Consider the following 19,079-nt stretch of genomic DNA (forward strand, 5'->3'; position numbering starts at 1 on the left):
GGTCGCCGCTCGTTTCCACAGGCTTGTGGCCCGATACAGGCATCAAATCCCAGCTAAACAGGCATCTCTCTAGCCCTGTGCACACATATGGCCAGCGTGCAGTGTGTGTATATAAAGCAGCCACTCCAGACACAAGCCTGTTTGGAGACTGCAGAAATTGGCCCAGTCTTCACTAGTTTGGCAGTGTGACGCTTCATCCCTTAGGATAAAAAGGATTTTTTTTTAAAAAAGGGGTTAGGGATGGGGTTTTGCTCCCTCTGATCTTTATGATATAAGACATTGGATTGTACAGTCCATCCCATCTCCCCGTCCGTCAGAAAAAGTGTGCTTCTGATTTCCCCCCTCCCCCCGCCTTTGTTTTGCTGGAGACATTTGGAGAGTTTCAGAGATGCACACTGTCAGTTCTTGCCTCAAGGGAAGGGTGGAGAGCTGCTGAATATTTAACAAAGATGTTCTGTCTCCAAAATGTTTATTGGCCACTGGAGTTAAATAAGGAATTGAAAACACCAACTGGGTTTAAGTGGTCTGACTAAATTCCCATTCTCCTCCCCACGCCAGGTGCTTACCTTTTATGCTTTCAGTCATTGTGTTCCTCCAGGGTAGGTAAGAGCTGAAGTTCTTATTTGGAAAAACAAATGTGTGTACTTGGGGAGGGAATCCCCTCTGACCAAACCTTTCAGGCTTTCTTGTTTCTTTATGATGGACAGAGAGGGTACAGGCCGCCTCTTTCCCCTTGGGAGGTCACCTGTAATGAGATCTGAGCCTGGCTCTGCCCCAGCTGGGACCATCCCTGAAAGTGTCACTCAGACAGGCACAGGTGGTGTGTCTGGGCTGGGTTGCTTTCTCTTTGCTGCTGGGGGTGGGTGAGGAGACGCACTGTTTCCATGCTGTTCTCTTCCCATGCCAGGGTTCCCCTAGAAGCCAGGCCTTCCAGGTGAGCCAAAGAAAGGGATTATTTTTGAATACCTTGCTTGGCTTTTGGCAGGAGAAGGGATGGATTCAGATTCCATCAACATACTGTTCTGTGGTGCATGTGGGCGCAAGCCGCTGCAATCCTCTCTGGGTGGTCTCTGTCCCACTTGGCCGTGCTCCGTTAAAGACTGAGTGCGTGGCACTGGGAGGAGCTCCTCCGGGGGAAAAGCGATGCTCGCGTTGTCGGTGCACGCCAGGCCCTCAAACTACACAGTGCCGCGTGGGCCGTAGTCCAGGACCTCCCCCTCTCTCTGTTCAGAGGCTTGCTGGGAATGCAGTTTCTGTCCCTGCAGAAAACATTCCCCCAAACGATCCCAAATGGGGATATCGCTCCCCCTGGAAATAGGGTTTTATTTCTAAACCTGTGCCCCTTGGGTGGAGGCGATGGAGATACACATGCTGCTTTGGGGGTGTCTTTCGTTTTCTGGCCTTAAGTTTGTTTTTCCCAGAAATGAACGGGTTTTCCCAGAAATGAACGAGGCAGTTGTTTTGGATGTAATGGCCTGTGGTATCCTTTCTAGGATGAGTTCTGCATATTGACACGCACTGAGTGAGGAGAGCCACCAGGCCCAGCTCTGGCCCCCACCCCGGCCCTTATATACGGCTCTGGCAATGCACAGGCACCGGACAGGGGCCTGACCCTTACGGAGGAGGATTCACCTACATGTCCTGCTGCTGCACCCATCACAGGTGCGGGAGGGGATGTGTCGGGGTGGGAAGAGGAACACCATGGAGATTCTGGGAGGTGGGGCAGCCGGGCTGAAGGCTGCTGTAAGTTACACCAGGTTTCGTGGCCAACCAGCTCAGTACCCACATACCACAAAGGCAGCGTACTTGTGAGGGGCAGTATGCCGTCTGTCCCTGGGAGTTTGCAGGGCTCTTCTGTGGCCCGGTAAGCTCCTTGGCCACCTTAGCACTGGCCGCTGCCCTCAGTCAAAGTGTGATCAGCTTGGCTTGGCCATTGGCCTTTAAGGAACACAAGGAAAATGTCACGCTTACAATGATGCCCCTCGTCTGTCTGTCTCACTCACTCGGTTTTCTGCCTCACTCATCAATATACAGTATTGAAGGCCCCGATCCGGCAAAGACTCACTGTATTGAACCTGCTGGGATGCAGACTGTACGAACGATGCTCTAAAACTGTGTTCCCCTCAGGCTTTCTGTCTTGTAATGAGTGAACCCTACTGAGTATTTATTTATTTATTTATTTATTTAAAAGCACACCGGAAAATGGGCTCAGCTGCAAAATCAGAGCTGGGCAAATCCCAAAGGCTTTGGCGCCTTGTAAATGGGGGCCTGTGATAAGCATAGTATCTCAGTTGTTGAAAAGCAGGAGAGCAGAAGGATGGTCCAGTGCCTCTAGGCTGGGGCTTAGGAGAGCCAGGTTCAAGTCCCCACTCCACCATAGACGCTCTGTGTGACCTTGGGCAAGTCATTGAGTCTCCCTGGGCCTCAGCTTCCCATCTGCGAAATGGGGATAATAGCACTGCCTGGCCTCACAGGGGTGCTGTGAGGATCAATATATTGAAGACACGGAGGTGCTCAGACACTGTGGTGCTGGGGCCAGGTAAGTACATCACCTGCCTTCTCTCTGAGGTACCGTAGCCGCTACTACATGCCGGGACAACTCTCCTCAGAACCAAAGGTTCTCGATTAAAGTTCGTCATATTTTACTTTCTGTACCGTGACTCCAACGTGTTCTCTAAACAACAGCTGAAAGGCAGCCATCTCTGGGGTGGAAATCAAAGTTTGTTTTCCAGTGCAAACAAAATTTCATGGGGGAGAGGGGGGGTTAGTATTGTGCAGCCTCTGAAGCGGACTTACGGCATGGTGTTGTGTTCTCCTTTGATAACCTTGAGCTGTGTCACTGAAATCCAGAGCCAATGGAAACATTTTGTGACTCTCAGTTTTATCCCTTGCGCTTTCATAGCACCTTCACTGCAAACCACTCAAAATGGGGGCTTTGCTTGGTTGTCTCGGGTTCTGATCCTGCAGCGTGATGCACGCGGGTAGAGCCTTGCACTCCTCTGGGCTCCTGCATGGCCTGAACCCATTGCTTTGCAGGATGAGGACCATGGATTGTAAACTCCTGGGAGCAAGAGTCTTGTCTGGCAGCTCCGAGCATGCTGATGGTGCCTGGCAAACTATAGATACCCATACTGTGAATAATGCTATACCTGCGCTTGCAGCTAACATCCTCCTGCCTCAGTCTGTCTTGCTCAAGGTTGTGCTGCAAATCAGGGACGGAGGCCTGACTCACCACTGTCCCAAGCTCTTACCAGCTGGCTACATTCCCTCCTGCCTTTTCAAATGTTCCCTTCTAAAATCCCTTTATTTGCTTTCCTATAAAACTGTGCTACTCCCAGCTCTCTTTCTCTGCTGTGGCTGGAATTACAGGGGAGACGCTTCTCCCTTGCCGGGAGCACTTCTTCAAGTATGCACGTAAAAGTTATTCCAAGTGTCTTTTACTTCGCAGTCCTGTGGCTGCAAACGAAGTGCAGAGAGAACGAGCCCTGCTTTTCATCCCCAGTGCCTTGGTCAGTTTGCCTGCAGTGCTAATTCTTCAGCTGCGCGGGCTGCCTCTTCCTAGTGGCCATTGAGTCTTGCAGCCATTCAGTCGTGAGTAAGTAAATAGGCTGAGTTTGCTTTTATAACAACACGTGAAGTGTTGCTGGAACATCTGAAGCAGTAGCTAGCAAACAGAGTTTATGGAATTTGGGTGAGGAGCTTAAATAGTTTGCAAGCCGACAGCAGTAAAAAGGAGTGTACAGTACTGAACTTAAGGAGTTGGTTGTGTAAGTATGTTCTTGCTTCCTCCATTAGGGGTCACTGACAACTTGAATGTTACTGTCAAATGTTTCCTATTGACTGTGAAGGCGATGGTATCTATTGATTTGAGAGCAGAAGATTGAGCGAGGAAAAGAGGAATTCCCTGTTTCTGAAATGCCTCTTAACCAGGCTGTCTGACAGTTTCCCAGTCTCTAACATGGAAGTATGTTTACCCATTGGCTTAAGGAAAAGTGTTTTGAGATAGCATCACTCATCAGAGACAATCATTGTAAAGTGTCCATTTTAGATCATGTCTTTCAAGTGGGGTCCACACTTTCCTGCTTAACCTTCAGAGTACCACTTTGTGGGCTGAAAAGCCCAGCATGCTGGGATGCAGTGCAGGAAAAGATGTGGATTGAAGTCGAGGCCTTTCTGCTCTCTTGGATCTGAAATTCTGGCATAGAGTTTCTGAGCTAGACTTTTGCTAAATGCAGGTAAATGATTGCTAGAGATACTTTAAAATGGCTACTTGAAAGACCAGGGTTTAGAAGTAGAGCTGGGCAGGAAACAGTTGTCCTGTCCTGTGAAAATTCTTGAGATATTGAAAAATATTCCCATACCTAATTAGGACAAAAAGTCAACCTCAAAAATTATGATCCAAAAATTAAAAAAAAAAAAAATTGTTTCAGGTCAATCCTGTTTCATTTCAGATGGATGCAGTCGTGTTGTAGCTGTGTTGGTCTCAGGATATTAGAGAGACCAGGTGGGTGAGGTCCTATCATTTCAGTTTCGACCATTTTTATTTATTTATTTATTTATTTTTACTATAATGAACAATCATATTGAGCCAGAAAAAGAGAACTTTTCATTTCGAAAATGTCAAAACAATCTTTTGATGATTTTGATATGTTGTGCAAAACATTTGTTGAAACTGATCCATTACCACGAACAGTTTTTGGTTTCAACGACTCGGTCTTTTCCAAAGAAAAAGAAAATTTCATTGGAAAATTCCTGACCTGCTCTGCTTAGGATGGCTCCTTGAGAGGCAGCTTCTTACTGGTACTCCGGAGTGTTTTATATGAGACCTCAGCATACGCTGGGACAGGATGCTTTGGCAGTTCTAGCTCTAGGCAGATTTTACACCGGAGAAGATGTGCTCGGCGAAGCTGCTGGTTCCTGAGATTGATGCTGAGCCTTAATTGCTTTATACCAAACTCTCTGACTGCAGCTAGATAGTCTAAAGACTGCCACCCTTTTGGGGTGTGTGTGTGTGTGTGTGTGTGTGTATAATGATTATGTGGTATTCTTGTGTCTGTAGGTTTATTGAAGTTGTTGATATATTGCCAAGAACTTCCTTGACTGCACTTGAGGGTTAATTCTGTGCTTTCAGAAATCTGGGAAAGCAGCAACCTCTTCCTTAGGTAAGGACCTTGCTGCTTTGTCTCTTTCATCTGTGAGCCATTGTTCCTTGGGGCCTGCAGTTCCCATCAGAAGCCTCCTGTTGATTCCGGGGTGCCAAGGAGCACATCTCGATTTCTTGCTCCTTTGTACAATAGCTGCACGCTCCCTCCGTTATCTTCCACCTGCTGAGGTTGGGAGTCTGAGTTTCCTCCACCCACCCCCCTGCAAATGATGATGAGCAGACTAAATTCTCTAGGTTGGATGCGGACCAGAAGCGAGAGCCACCCTTCGTCTCAATTTCTTTGACTGTGAAGGAACACCAGGGATTACAAATCTCTTCCCCAAAGCTAAGAACATTTAAAGGAAACTCCCCCTCCCCTGCCGAGATGTTCTCTGTTTTTCCAAGTCAATCTTTGGTTTGGCTCCATGTTTCTAGAAAATCGAATGAGCCACCAGCTGGATCCATTGGAATAGTGTTTTGAGCTGCAGGTTCGGGCTGGCCCTCTTTATAACACACACGCGCACACACACACACACACTTGTTTTGGGAGGGATAAGCACTTCTAGTGTCTTGTCCTAAGTACCCTTCTTGTGGGTATAGCTTTATTTATTTATTATGTGCTGATGTACCTAGTGCTGCACTGAGACGATCCCCGATGCCAAGAAAAGACAAATGGTTAAAGCTTTACGCTCTGTACTGGTGAATCATAGTTGATGAGCCAACTCCTGTCTTTCTCCTCTGCCCTCAAAACCATGAACATCCCCACTCCCAAAGCCCTGAGGGAGTTGCTCTGACTTTTTTGCACTGATTGTGTGATGCCCTTTTATAAACCATCTTCCTCTTAGGAATAAGGAGTCCCCTCCTGTGTGTTACTTTGGCGCTCTGCCTCACACTGCTTCGCCATGCCAGGAGTGGTAATTGTGTTTCATCCCACATCACTGGATAGACTGTTGGACTGCAAAGAGTGAGACTTCCCCATTCTACTCTAGCACAGTGGTTCTCAAGCAGTGGACATCTGGCTAGTCACATGGCACTGACTTCTCCTTGTGTATGCCTGTTAATGCAATTTCAGCTTCTTTTAATGCACTTGAAGTAGGTTAACAATGTTACTTTTCCATGAAAGCAGTTGCCGTGGTTGCTCCAGGGATGTTGTGTGGTGGCTAGTGGGAGGGGAGTGATTGTTATATAGATTATCGCTCTTACCATCTGCAATCTTCAATGGATAGAAAGGTTGAGATCCCTGCAGTAGGATTCTCACAGAGATAACCAATCCTGTCCATCCTGGGGCGGGGAAAGGTCTGTATAGATTATGTTCCTTCGTTCCTGGGCTTAACCTGGCTTAGTGCAGCCAACATGCATCAGCTCCGATGGAGGGCAGCACTAGGGGCACACCTTTCAGATCTTCTTTGGCTTGAAAAGCCTACCCTTCTCCCGCCACCTCCTAAGGCAAATAATTGATTGGAAGCTTGGCTTCCCAGCTGCAAGACTTCTGAAAGAAACCAGAGGATTTAGCAATTTTAGTAAATCCCCATTTACACTTGATCTATTTCATCATATGTCAAGTAACCCTTGAAAGCTACAGCTGATCGTAGGTCCTTTGCATCCCTGTATGACATGTGGGCATGGCATTGGCTGTAGGCTAAAGCTAAACAATACATGCGCATGTTCAAAAGGCCCGGTCTATCCTTGAGTCAGGGACTCTTGTGATGGCTTCTTGCTGGAGAAGGGTGAATGTTTAAATCAGATTAGGGGAGGGAAGTGGTGTGTTTGACTAGAGTCTTGGGGTGTGTCTACACTGCAATTAAAAACCCATGGCTGGCCCGTATCAGCTGACGGGCTGCAGTCCAAGCTCTGGGACCCTTCCACCTCACAGGGTCCTAGAGCCTGGGTGCGAGCCTGAGCCCGGAAGTTTATACTGCAGTTAAACAGCCCCACAGCCTGGACCCGAGTCAGCTGGCGCAGTCCAGCCGTGGGTGTTTAACTTCACTGTAGACAGACTTTTTCAAGGGCAGCATATCAATGGGATGGAAGTCCTGGGAGCCAGGGTTACTTTTAAACATAAAAAGTCTTTCCTATTGTTTTATCTTTGGTAACCACTTCTGAAAGAGGTTGTTCAAGTCTTGACCCAAGGGCTCATGCCTCAGTAGAAGAGTGGTTTGACCATCTCCGAGGGAGAGGCTGTGTCGGCCTATGTCGCGCTGTACTGAACATACGCCGGCTCTATCGTGGTCTAATGTAACTCACGGGCAGAGTCTTCCCCAGGAACTGAAATTAGAGGGGGTGTTTGAGTTTACGGGGGTAGGGGGGTGGAAAACGACTAAATTGGTAACACTAGTCACATGATGTAACCAGTTGACTACTAGGGGGATGGAGGAGTTCACGGGCGTGTGAGGAAATCCCTGCTAACATGACCTGCATCTTAATTTTTTTTCTCTCTGCTTTTCTATCTGTAAGTTCTGGGCCAGGGAATGTCGCTCTCATATTTGTACAGTGCTTGTCATAACGGGACAGTTCTATTGGCATTGTGTGCGCTTTCTGGAGAGGGACACAATCAATCCACATCATCTGTATTCCTTCATTTAAGATGAACTACGTTCCCTGACCCTTCCCCCGCCCCCCAAAAGCCACAGTTTCTCAACCACAGACTGACTTCAATTATGGAATAAGATCAGCCGAATGGGCACTACCTAGAGGTAACTGGCTTTCCAGGCGAGGGCTGGTTTCCGCTGTGACAGCTTAGTGATCAATTAGCTTTGTGCATCGCGTGCATTAGTTCAGTTTGGTGCAAGCCGTTCCCGAACTGCCTCTAATTATATTAGAGCTTCAGTGTGGTGCCAGGTCAAATGCTGAGAGTGACATTTCCCCCAGTGTAGACGACCAGCCCAGAGTTCACTCGCTGCTTAATCCTTGGGACCAAAGTGGTACGTGGGCCTTGTCGTGATTCTTTGTGCTGGGGTGTATTTCGCCCATTGCGAACACGCCCTCGGACGGAGACATGAAACGAAGAAAACGCGGGATGCTTCTGGCAGGTCAGTAGCAATGGGAACTATCTGAATATTGCCACACGTTGTGGTGACAATACACTTCCTCTTCCAGCAATCACGTCCAACCCCCTCCTCCCCCACCCAAGGTTCCCCAGTGAGTCACTCCTCTCTTGCTGGACTTTGCTGACCAAAATGGGCATTTAATTTTTTTTTTTAAGTCTTATCAGTTGCTTTCCACTCTCCTCTGCGTCCATGTTTGCTGTCTGGACATAGGGTGATGAGCGCACCGGGCTGGGAGCCGAGACACTTGGTTCCATTTCCAGCTCAGCACTGAGCTGCCGCCAGACCTTACTCAAGTCACTTTGGGCCAGATTCCCAAAGCTATTTAAGTGCCTAACGAGGGAGGGAGGGAGGTGCTTAGTGGAATTTTCAGAAGCACCTAAGCGGATTACGTGCCTAATTCCCATTGGACTCAATGAGACTTAGACACTTAACCTGCTTGGGATTTTCAAAAAGCACCTATCTGTATGTGTTTGTAAAGTGCTTGGCATAATGCAACCTGATCTCACTAATACAAATAAATAATATTGATATTTGAGGAAACCAAAATCTAGAGCAGCGGTTCTCAAACTTCATTGCCTCCGCTGTGATCCCCTTCTGACAATAAAAATTACTACATGACCCCAGGACGGGGGATTGAAGCCCAAGCCCACCTGAACCCCGCCACCGTGGGCAGCAGGGCCAAAGCTGAAGCCCAAGGGCTTCTGCCTGGGGTGGGGGGCATGTAACCTTAGCTCTGGGCAGTGGGGCTTGGGCTTCAGACTTGCTGGGGCCCAGGGCCAACACCAGCCTTGGTGACCCCATTAAAATGGGGTCACGATCTACTTTGGGGTCCTGACCCACAGTTTGAGAACCCCTGATCTAGAGGCTGCAGAAGAAGAATGAAGATGTCATGGTAGTCCATATAGTTTTTCTCATCCTGTTTTGTTAAATGCTTTAACAGCTGATGCTTCTAGATGTTCTGCATTAAAACATCGACAATAGGTATGCATTAACGTAAGCCGTAGGTGGCTACGAGATGAAAACTAGGGCTGTCTGCATGTCTTAAATATATGTGTATCCTGGTAGCTAAGTACCAAGCTGCATCCTCTTGGAAGTTAATTAAATTGGCTCTGTTTAAATATTAAAATGCAGTTCTCTGAATATTTTGTTTTTCTACAAAGACAGTTCAAAAGCTCCAACCTGATGTTCTGCAGTGTTCTTGCTAAAAGGAGCAGATGTGATTTCCTGACTCGGGGATTTGTAAAGGATGTGAAGTGTGAGTTCCTTTTCTTAGCAGGATATACTCTTGATTTGGAATAAACTATTAGTAAGGCAACTGCTTCTGTGGGGGAATCTGATAAATATGACCGTTGTAAACAACAAGCAGGGCAGGATCAAGGCAACCTGGGAAGAGATATATGAAGAACATCAATATGTTCTGGAAATTCTAGCGTTCAATAAAAGAAAAAGTCACCAGGTTACATTTTACATGCACAAAAAGCAGCCGTGTAAAACAAGGAAGAATCAGTCAGGTCTCCATGCGAGAGCAGAGTGTCTGTTTCCTTTCTATCCTACTGCATCACTTTGCCTCCCAAAGTGGCAGCTACCCCCCTACAGAAGCGGACTCCTTAGAAATGTAAAGGGGAAGTATCTGACTACAACAGCTAAACATGGCTGCCGACCTGTGGGCTCCAAAATGGACTAGATCCTCTCTAACTTGAGACACAAATCACCTTTTTAGCAGGTTTCCTTTCTAGCAGAATCATTGCACTACTCTCCTGGCGGTATGGTCAGCAGAAGCACTTGAATTGGATCTCCCTTGATAGAAAAGAGAGGTGGTTGTTGGCATGCCGTTTTCCACAAGAGCCCCTAGGTTCTAGAACTTGTTCCCTCCCCCAACTCTTTTGGTGTAAAATAGCTCCCCTCTGACTTTCGGGGCATGCTGCAAAGGTAATCTATGGGCTAGGGCTTTTGGAGAGGGCTGAGGGTATTGCTGGAATGGGTGGAGTGGTGTATTCGTTTGCTGTTTTTAAATTTACTAGTTCATTGTAGGTGTGGGCTTTGTCATGCTGCTGTCTGGGTATTCTTTGTGCGGACTATTTTTTAAAATAGGTATAGTGCCACCCGTGTTGAAGACAGACATGCCTTCATAGTAAGGTTGTTATCAGGGGCTCCAATCTAATCAGGGATCCACCAAAGCAGACTCACTATGGGACCAGGGCTTCTGTATTAGTTACGTATTTTAAGGGAGTTCGGTACCCATGTCCCATGCTGAGCTTCCATTGGAATTCCCAGTCTGTTCTAAAACCCGAGATTGTGTAAAAAGGAGACTATAAATGGGACTACCTGGATTTTGCTTTTGGAATCCCCTTAGTGGGATGTCCTTTATTAAATTAACGCCAGCCATTATGCAAAACAGTTTTGTAAACTCTAGCAAACAATCAGTGCAGAGCATAAACTTGCCCACCATGCAGCAGCATCTCCTAGGAACTCGGAACTCTGGTCTGGCCCCGTGTGCATCTAGTCCAGTATTCTGTCTCTGACAGTGGCCAGAATCCCATGCTTTGGAGGAAGGTGTCACCCTGCCGTAGGCAGTTGTGCGATAATCTGTCCCCACACTACGTCTCATCCTGATGTCTAATAGTTGGCTCAAGCCTTCAGGCATGAGGTTTAATATCCCATCCAAAAACTTTCTAATTAATTATAACTCTGAATATTCTTGAGAGCCATGTAAATGTCCAATCCCTTTTTGAATCTTGCTAATTTCTCATTCTAAAAAAATATGGAAATGACTTTCCCCCCCCAAAATCCCACTTCCCTGTTGCCTGTCTTGTTTTGTTCTTTTTTGAATCCTAGGCAAGTGGATGTCGTTCAACATGCAGATCTTCAGTTGGCATAAATTGTCACGGCTCCATTGACTTCTGTGGAGCCACGCCGGTTTACACCAGCTGAGGATACGGCCCTTTGTTAATGAGCCCTTTGCGTCTCAAAGCTGACCGGGTCATAAAACAGCAGAGTATAATCTTTCCAAGACACCCTGACAGGATAAACTATGACGACTTCCATCTGAGCCATTGGTGGTCTGTCTCTCTCTCTTTTCTACATTACTCACATTATAATTATGAGATAATGTCAACAGAATAAAACATTGTCACAGGATAAGAGTCTCCTGCTGCTACAGAAGTGTCAAGGCAAAGTCAAATCATTTATCAAAAATAAATGTTGAGGCAACGCTGGGACGTTTGTCGTAGCAGCAGGAGGCATTAATCCTGGGACAACAATAGTCCAATGCCTTTATTTCTCCTATCCCAAGTGATGGGTGCCGATGGATCATTTTATCTGAGGGCTGCTGGTGCAGCTGAGCGATGCTTTATGACTGTACCGTTATTGACCAGCTGCATTTTGACTGGCTGAAATATACAATAAATCAAGGAGCAGTGGATCACAAATGTGGTGTGTGTTTTTGTGTATGTATATAACTCAGCTTTAAAGCTGTCTAGTGCTTTGAATGCTCTGGTTTCTAGCTGGGTGAGAGGTGAATGGGCCCCTCTCCAGCATTCTGGCTGGGAGGCATTGCGTTATGTCAGAGCCTACTCACGCTCCAGAGTTCACATCTGGATCCAAACTTCACCAAAGTTGGGGAAAGTTCAGCTCCAGGTTTTAGTTGGTCTCCTGTCTAAATAGCAGGATCTTTATTATGGGAAGGAATAGGGGGCACTTATGGCCTTTCTCCCAGGCGCTGTCATCTCCTTCCCCCCCCCCCAGCAGCTGATACTTAATGAAAAGTAAAATTACTTTTTAAAATCACAGACAGCACAAGGCAGGGGAGAAGACAGAGCGGGGTTATTTTTTCCCTTTTTGATGACGCACTGGGCTGGGACTCAGAAGGCCTGGATTCTGATCTGAACTCTGCCACTCATCTGCTGTCTGCAGTGACCTGTTTTGAGCTCATCTCTTTGTGCCTCTTTCCCCTTCCTTTCTTTCCCCAGCTTGTCTATTTAGCCTGTATGCTGGTCAGGGCTAAGACTAGGCCATGCTATGTGTTTGTACAATGCCTAGCCCAATGGGGCTCCAGTCTCTTGAGGCTTCGAGGCGCAACTATCATGTGAATAAGTCAAATCCTCCTACAAGAGGCACGTGAGGGGGCACGCCTGCACCCTGGCAGAGAGGAGGCTAACGAACTCTTATGGGCTCAGCCAGCACTAACCGGACACACCTGAGGGCTTGCTGGGCCTGGAGACAGGAAGCTTAGAAAAGGAAAGCCCCCGCCAGGAAGGGGTGGTAATCAGGGGAAGCCTGCTGTGCCTGGGAGAGAGCAGCAAGGAGGAAAAGACCGTTGCAGACCCTGCTGCCCCTCAGACTGTAGGGACCAGGTACAGAGCGGGGGCTCCCAAAAGCAGGGGGCTTAAGGACAGGCCCTAACCCTGATCTTGGATGCTGGAGCCTGTGGGTAAGCTGAGCACCTTTATCTATTTGCTCTGATTCTCCCTGCCCCTGGAGAGGGGGAGGGAAAGAATCTTGTTTGTTTAGAGAAACCCTTGTATGCCACAAGCAGGGGAAAGCCTCTGTCCTGCTAGAAAGAGAAGCAACCCAAATCGTGGTCTGGTGGGGACTCAAGGGGCCCCTGCCCACCACCTGGATAATGAGGAAAGGGCATTACTACAGAACACTAACCTAGGGGCTGGAACTAGGGTGACCAGATGACAAAACTGAAATATCGGGACGCGGGGGGGGGGGCGGAGGGAAAAAAAAAAAAAAAGCCGGAGCGCCCCGCCCACCAGCTCGCCTCATCTCCACCTCCCCTCGTCTCCACCTCCCCCCATAAGGGAAGGTGCCCAGCTGGTGCAATCCCGCGGGCGGCCCCGGAGTGGGGGCAGCAGACCCCCAGTCCCGCTCGGGTCCCACAGGGGAACGAACGGGGCTGCCGCTGCCTCCGCCCAGTGGCAGGGTTTCCCTACAGCCCGGCCTGTGGGGCGGCGCAATCCCGTCACCCTGAGTATGCCCGGGCCCGGCCCGCGCCCAGCTGCCCCGCAGAGCACTGCAGGCAGCCCCGGAGTGGGGGCAGCAGGCCCCAGCCCCCCCCCCCCCCCGTCCCGCTCGGGTCACGCAGGAGAACGAACAGGGCTGCCGCTGCTTCTAGGGTGACCAGATGTCCTGATTTTTATAGGGACAGTCCTGATTTTTGGGTCTTTTTCTTATATAGGCTCCTATTACGCCCCCACCCCCTGTCCTGATTTTTCACATTGGCTGTCTGGTCACCCTAGCTGCCTCCACGTGGCGGGAGGTGAAGCCCCGTCGGAGTCCCCGCGCGGGCAGCTGCTGCCTCCCCACCCCCACCCATGGGTGCGTATAGGAAGCCGGTTCCCCAGGCCGGACCCGGGGTTGCCCCTGCAGGTATCGCCCCGCCCTCCTGCCTGTGCTCGGGGCCAGGCCGGACTCACTCACCCCGCGCTCCCCTGCGTCCACCAGGCCTCCATCCAGCGCTTGCGGGATGTCTGGTCACCCTAGCTGGAACTAGGGGTGCTGCAGCTGCTGCAACCCCGGCTTGAAGTGGTTTCCATCCTATACCAGGTTCACAGTTTGGTTCAATGCTCTCGGCACCCCCCTATGCTAATTGTTCCAGTGCCCCTGCACACTACATGTTGCTACAGTAGCTTTGATCTTGTCGGGTCTCAAGCTATGCAGCTGCAGGTCAGTCTGGTACTTGGATAGGGAACCTCCCAGTATAGTCCAGTGTGCTGTGCACCAAAACCTAGCTCCCCCCTCTCATTCCTGGATTTCCCAGAATAGCCAGTCTTTTCTGTTTCATCCATCTTCTAGGTTTGCAAGCTGTTAGGGCGCAGATTTGTACAGCTCCGGTGACACTGCTGCCATTAAACAAAGCGTTAGCTTAGCACCAGGCTAGGGTTTGGCTCCAATTCCTGCTGAATTGGAGCCCAGTTCTCCACTGCCTGGCACTTTGGGTGGTTACTTACGTGAGTTCACCGTGGATGTAAATGGTCACCCTTTGGATCTAGCACCGTTTCACGCTCCCTCTGCAATCGTTTTACACTGGTGCACAATACGCTTGCACAAGGTGTAGGGCAATGGTGAATCTGGCTGTGTTCTTCTGTTCTGTTTGTTCAGCACCTGACACAATGAGGTCCAAGACTTGGGTTCCTAGACACTACTGCAGTAGAATTCATTACAGCCCAGGGGTGAGTGCATTTCAGCATGGGCATGGCTTGTAAAGCCCTTTGGGACAAAGCACTTTATTGCAATAAGTGCTGGGTGTAGTTTTAAATCCACAGGCCCCTGCAGGTAGACACGTGGTGCTCTGAAGTGATACATGTTGCAATTACCGCATACCCAGAGGGCAGTGAGAGGGAGCAGCTTGGGGCTTTCATCTTCAGTTTGCTTTAGAAAAAGTTACAAGGTCAATAATGCGTAAGGGGAAAAAAACGTCTCTATAACCAGCAATTATTGAATCAGAATCCCACAAGGGGTTCTCAGAACCCTTCCAGAAACCTCATTCTCTTCACTGCAAACATGAGAAAAACAACATTTTTTTATTAAACATCTGGGATGAATAGAAATACAAGTGCTTTGTATCTTCTCCAGACAGTGACTCTCATAGGTGCTGGAACTCGGGGTGCTGCCTTGAAGTGGTTTCCATCATATACAGGGTTTACAGTTTGGTTCAATGGCTCTCAGCACCCCCACTATGCAAATTGTTCCAGCGCCCCTGGTGAATCCGAGTTTCTTAGGCTGCCTCTGGGATCTCGTGTACAAATGTTGGTAGTGGGGGATGGGGTACATTTTTGGTTCTTGCAAATGTTCTGGGTGTTGAAGGAGGAGTTTCTTGCACTGCAGCGTGTGAGAGGCACTGAACTGAGGAAAGGGGAAGAGGCAGAATGGCACTGGGCATAGGTGCCGACTCCGTGGGTGTTCTGGGGCTGGAGCATCCCTGGGGAAAAAATAGTGGGTGCTTAGCACCCACCGGTGGCCCTGCCGATCAGCTCTTCCCCCACCCCTCCAGCACCTCCTGCCCACCAGCGAGCCCCAGCAACCCTCTCCTCCCTCTCCCTTCCAGTGCCGCCCGCCTGCCACGGCTCAGCTGTTGAGTGGTGTCCTGGAGGCGCTGGGAGGAAGGGGAGGAGCAGGGCAGGAGGAGGGGAGGGGGCGGAGCAGGGATGGGAAGGGGCGGGGTGGGGCCTTGGGTGAAGTGGGGGTGGGGCGGGGTCAAGAACCCCTGGGGAAACCAGAAAGTCAGCGCCTCTGGCACTATGGTCCATAACGTAGCATAATCTGCTTTATTGTATGTCCAGGACAACCACTAGGGAATTGGTGGTGGCTTTATGACTTTGTTACACAGGATTTAATTAATTAATTAGTTTGTATTATTGTAGCACCTTGAAGCCCTAAATGAGATCCAGGCCCTGTAGTGCTAGGCATTGGTATAGCATGCCATTGCCTGCTTGTATTTAAAATAACATTTCTCTCTCTAAATCACTGTACAAATGTATAGTACTGTAAAATATACACACGCGCAGTTCTTCATCCAGAAGAGGCCCAAAATACATGGGCCATCACTTGTAACGCAACAGCCTGAATGGGTGAGTAGTAGGGGAGATCAAACTCTGGATCCAAACTTGTATGTGGTCCAGCCACTAGAGGGGGACAGAGTCCCACAGTTTGTGTGGGTTACATCTACACAAACACAACTTTAATATCTCCACTCAGCACAGACAGGCCATTTGTCCTGCTTTCCTAAGGTCTGTGTCCATCCGGTATTCAGACAAAACCACTTCCAGTTTTGTCTGGTATCGGACAGGGAACCCCAGTTTGAAGAATGCCCTGCCCCGCCCCCACTGGTGTGACCTTGCACACATGGTGCGTGCGAGGTCATGCTGGCAGGCGTGGGCCGGTGCGCTCATTAAAATGGCATCCTGTATGCAGTCATGCTGTTCCCAGAAGCCTCTTTTTGCAATGGCTGTGAGAACTTAATGTCTCCCCAAACCAGAGAGGGTCTGTTTCTAAGGTCTTGTCCAAACGATACCTCCTGTTGTGTCTTTGCTCTCCACACAGTGTGAAGAATATGAGGAAACCGCATAGACCCAGTTGTGTTCCAAATAACTGAGTTTAGTAACTTGCATACAAACATAAAAGGCCTAACTACATACAGATGCTGTTGGTCTGTTAGGATCCTGCGGCTTCTGCAGCAGAAGACAGGGAGGGTCACTAATGGGCTGCCAAACTACTTACAGCTATCACCTAGTTCCCATGCGCTCTGCTCCTCCTGCCCGCCCTTCCCTAAAAACAGTCATCTCTGCCTCAGAACTGCTGGGGTTTGAACGTGTAGCTTCGATGAGGCCTATATGTGTGTGGTCCTGATGTGCTAGACCTCAGGCACTGGGATATAGACCCTTCTTAGGGTGTGTCTTCACTGCAGAGTTTACATGGGTGTTGTCCCTAGCCCCTTTCCAGTCCCCACACACATCTCTCACCCAAGTTTGGTGGTGCTTTCAACCTGGGCTAATTGGCCTGGTTGGGAATGCGGATTCTGATTTCACTGGGGCTGGTGAACTGCCCGTTTTGGAGTGACGAGGCAGGCTAAATCACCCAAATGCTGGCAGTCCTCCAATGCCTTCCCACAATTCCCCCTGGGTGCCCAGAAGAACAGACAAGTTCTCCCACATCTCACTGGCCAATTATCAGAGTGTCGCTGCAGCAAGAATCACGGGCTAGGCCCCCAGGAGTCCTAGCAACATGTACAGGTGAATGCAGCGCCGGTGAGGATACAGCAACCTGGGTAGGACACTGCAGTGCCTGGATAGGCTGACCCAGGTGCCAATCACCTGAGCTAACTCAGCTGTGAAGACCTGCAGTGGGTGTACATTCATGGCTACCAGGAGAGCAGGCTGAGTGGGGAGTGTAGCCAAGTGTCTGAGTGACAGCCCACAGCCAGACAATAGGGATAGATGCTCTTGACACTTGAACATTCATACCTGTGTTCTTGATTGCACATTAATGAAGCACCTGCTACGGTGCCATGCGTCAGGTGGCAGCTCTGCGCCAGAGGAAATGGCAGGCAGGCAACTTTTTAAAATGCTTATAAGTGGCACTGGTTTAAGATCCTCTTTATTCACAGGGTAATGAAATGCAGGTTCACCAGGATTCAATGAGCTCTTAATTGTTTCTGTAACCTTCTTTGGGGGACTGTACTTACGTTAATACTTCACATGGTGCTTAGAACTGGCTATTGAACAGTTCAACTGAATGCATTATAGGCTGGGTATATCCACTTAGGTTCTGAGCGGGGGCTAGCTTTTCAGCAGAACAATAAATTACAGTGAGCGTTTATCCTATTTATTTGCTCCAAGAGACGCAGCAGCTGTAGAAGGCAGGGGCTTGCTGAATAGCTGAAATGGGCTTTCATATAAAGATTTGGCATTTGCTGTGGCTTTTGTTGCACTGTGCTACTTGCCTGGCTGCACCAGGGCTAAGCTAGAGCAAGCAATGTCAGGTTTTCAACAAAAGTCTTGCTAGAGGCACCGGGCTGGCTTAGAGGATTGCTGATGGCTTACAGAGAGCCAGGTTTTTGCCCTTGCTCCAGCTTCTTTATGGCAGGTGAGGAAAAAGGGCTGAAGTGGCATAAAGGGTCCCTAAAAGGCCCCATATCCAGCTGGGGGAGATTTCTCATGCCCCCACCCTCCACCCCCAGATGTAGGCACTGCAGAGACAACTGCAAGGCTGCCTTCTGAGCCTCCCGCTCTGAGCTCTGGTGTTGGGGGTGGATCGGGGCAGGGCTGAGGTGGATGAGAGGGGTGTTGGGGTGGGGCTGCAGTCCATACATGCCCCCCAGAGGAGCCAGGAGGTTGTAAAGCTGGCTTTAATACATTCTAACCCCTCTGGGCTCTGAGTTCTAATCTGTGTTGTGCCTCTTGGTGTATGTCTACACTAGAGCGGGAAGGTGTAATGTCCAAACCAAGGAGACGTACGTGCCCTCACTTGATTAGAGCTAGCATGCTAAAAACAGAAGTGCAACTGCTGTGGCGTGACTGGCGGGACCGACTAGTTGACCATCCGTTCCCTGACCCTAGGCGTGTATTCAGTGCAGCCAGTCCCTCCTACTACTTATACCATGGCAGCTACGTGTCTGTCTTTAGTGTGTTTAGCTCTGATCGAGCTAGCCTGGGTATGTCTCCTTGAGCTGGAAACGACACCTTCCGACTCCAGTGTAGACGTACCCTTAGAGAATCCAGTGAAAATGCAGCAGACCTGAGAATCTCTCCCAGAGTCTCTAGGTCATAGGTTATGTTCAAGGTTGTGGTTTTTTTAATTGGGTGCTAAAGCTAGACGCCTAAATTCACCTTTTTTCACCGAAAGAAGGGAACTAGCTTCCAAAAAAGCTGAAAGCCTAGAAGCTCCTGTTGAACCCTGGGCATAACTAGCACGAAGGAGTGGAGAATCACATCTGTAATACGCATTGATGTATATAAAATACCCCATAATGGTATGTAACTATTGCATCAGTGGTCTTAGAAATAACGAGCTGCCTACTCAATGAGCTGTTACACACGCTGTCCTCTCTCAGCCCAATGTACGTACACAGGGAATTGGCCAGGAAATACGGCACTAAATTATTCAAACACAACCGAGTGTGAATCGGAGGCATTTCTGATCTCGCAGCCTACCACCTACTGATATCAAAATAAATGAGGTTTCCCTGGCAGGGTTCATGTTTGTTGAGGGTCAGGTCCTTTCAGAGACAGTTGGCCTTTGTCTTTATGTGAAACAGTCTGGAAAAAAGGCAACGAGCTACTACTGGAGTTGAAAATAAAATGTGTGTTTGCATTTGAGCCATATGTGTGCTTTTCTAGCCCTCTTAAAAGCAACTTCAGTGGAGTTGCTGCATCGGTCACCAAGAC

Source organism: Emys orbicularis, chromosome 16, assembly GCF_028017835.1.
Source record: "Emys orbicularis isolate rEmyOrb1 chromosome 16, rEmyOrb1.hap1, whole genome shotgun sequence".
Lineage (NCBI taxonomy): Eukaryota > Metazoa > Chordata > Testudines > Emydidae > Emys > Emys orbicularis.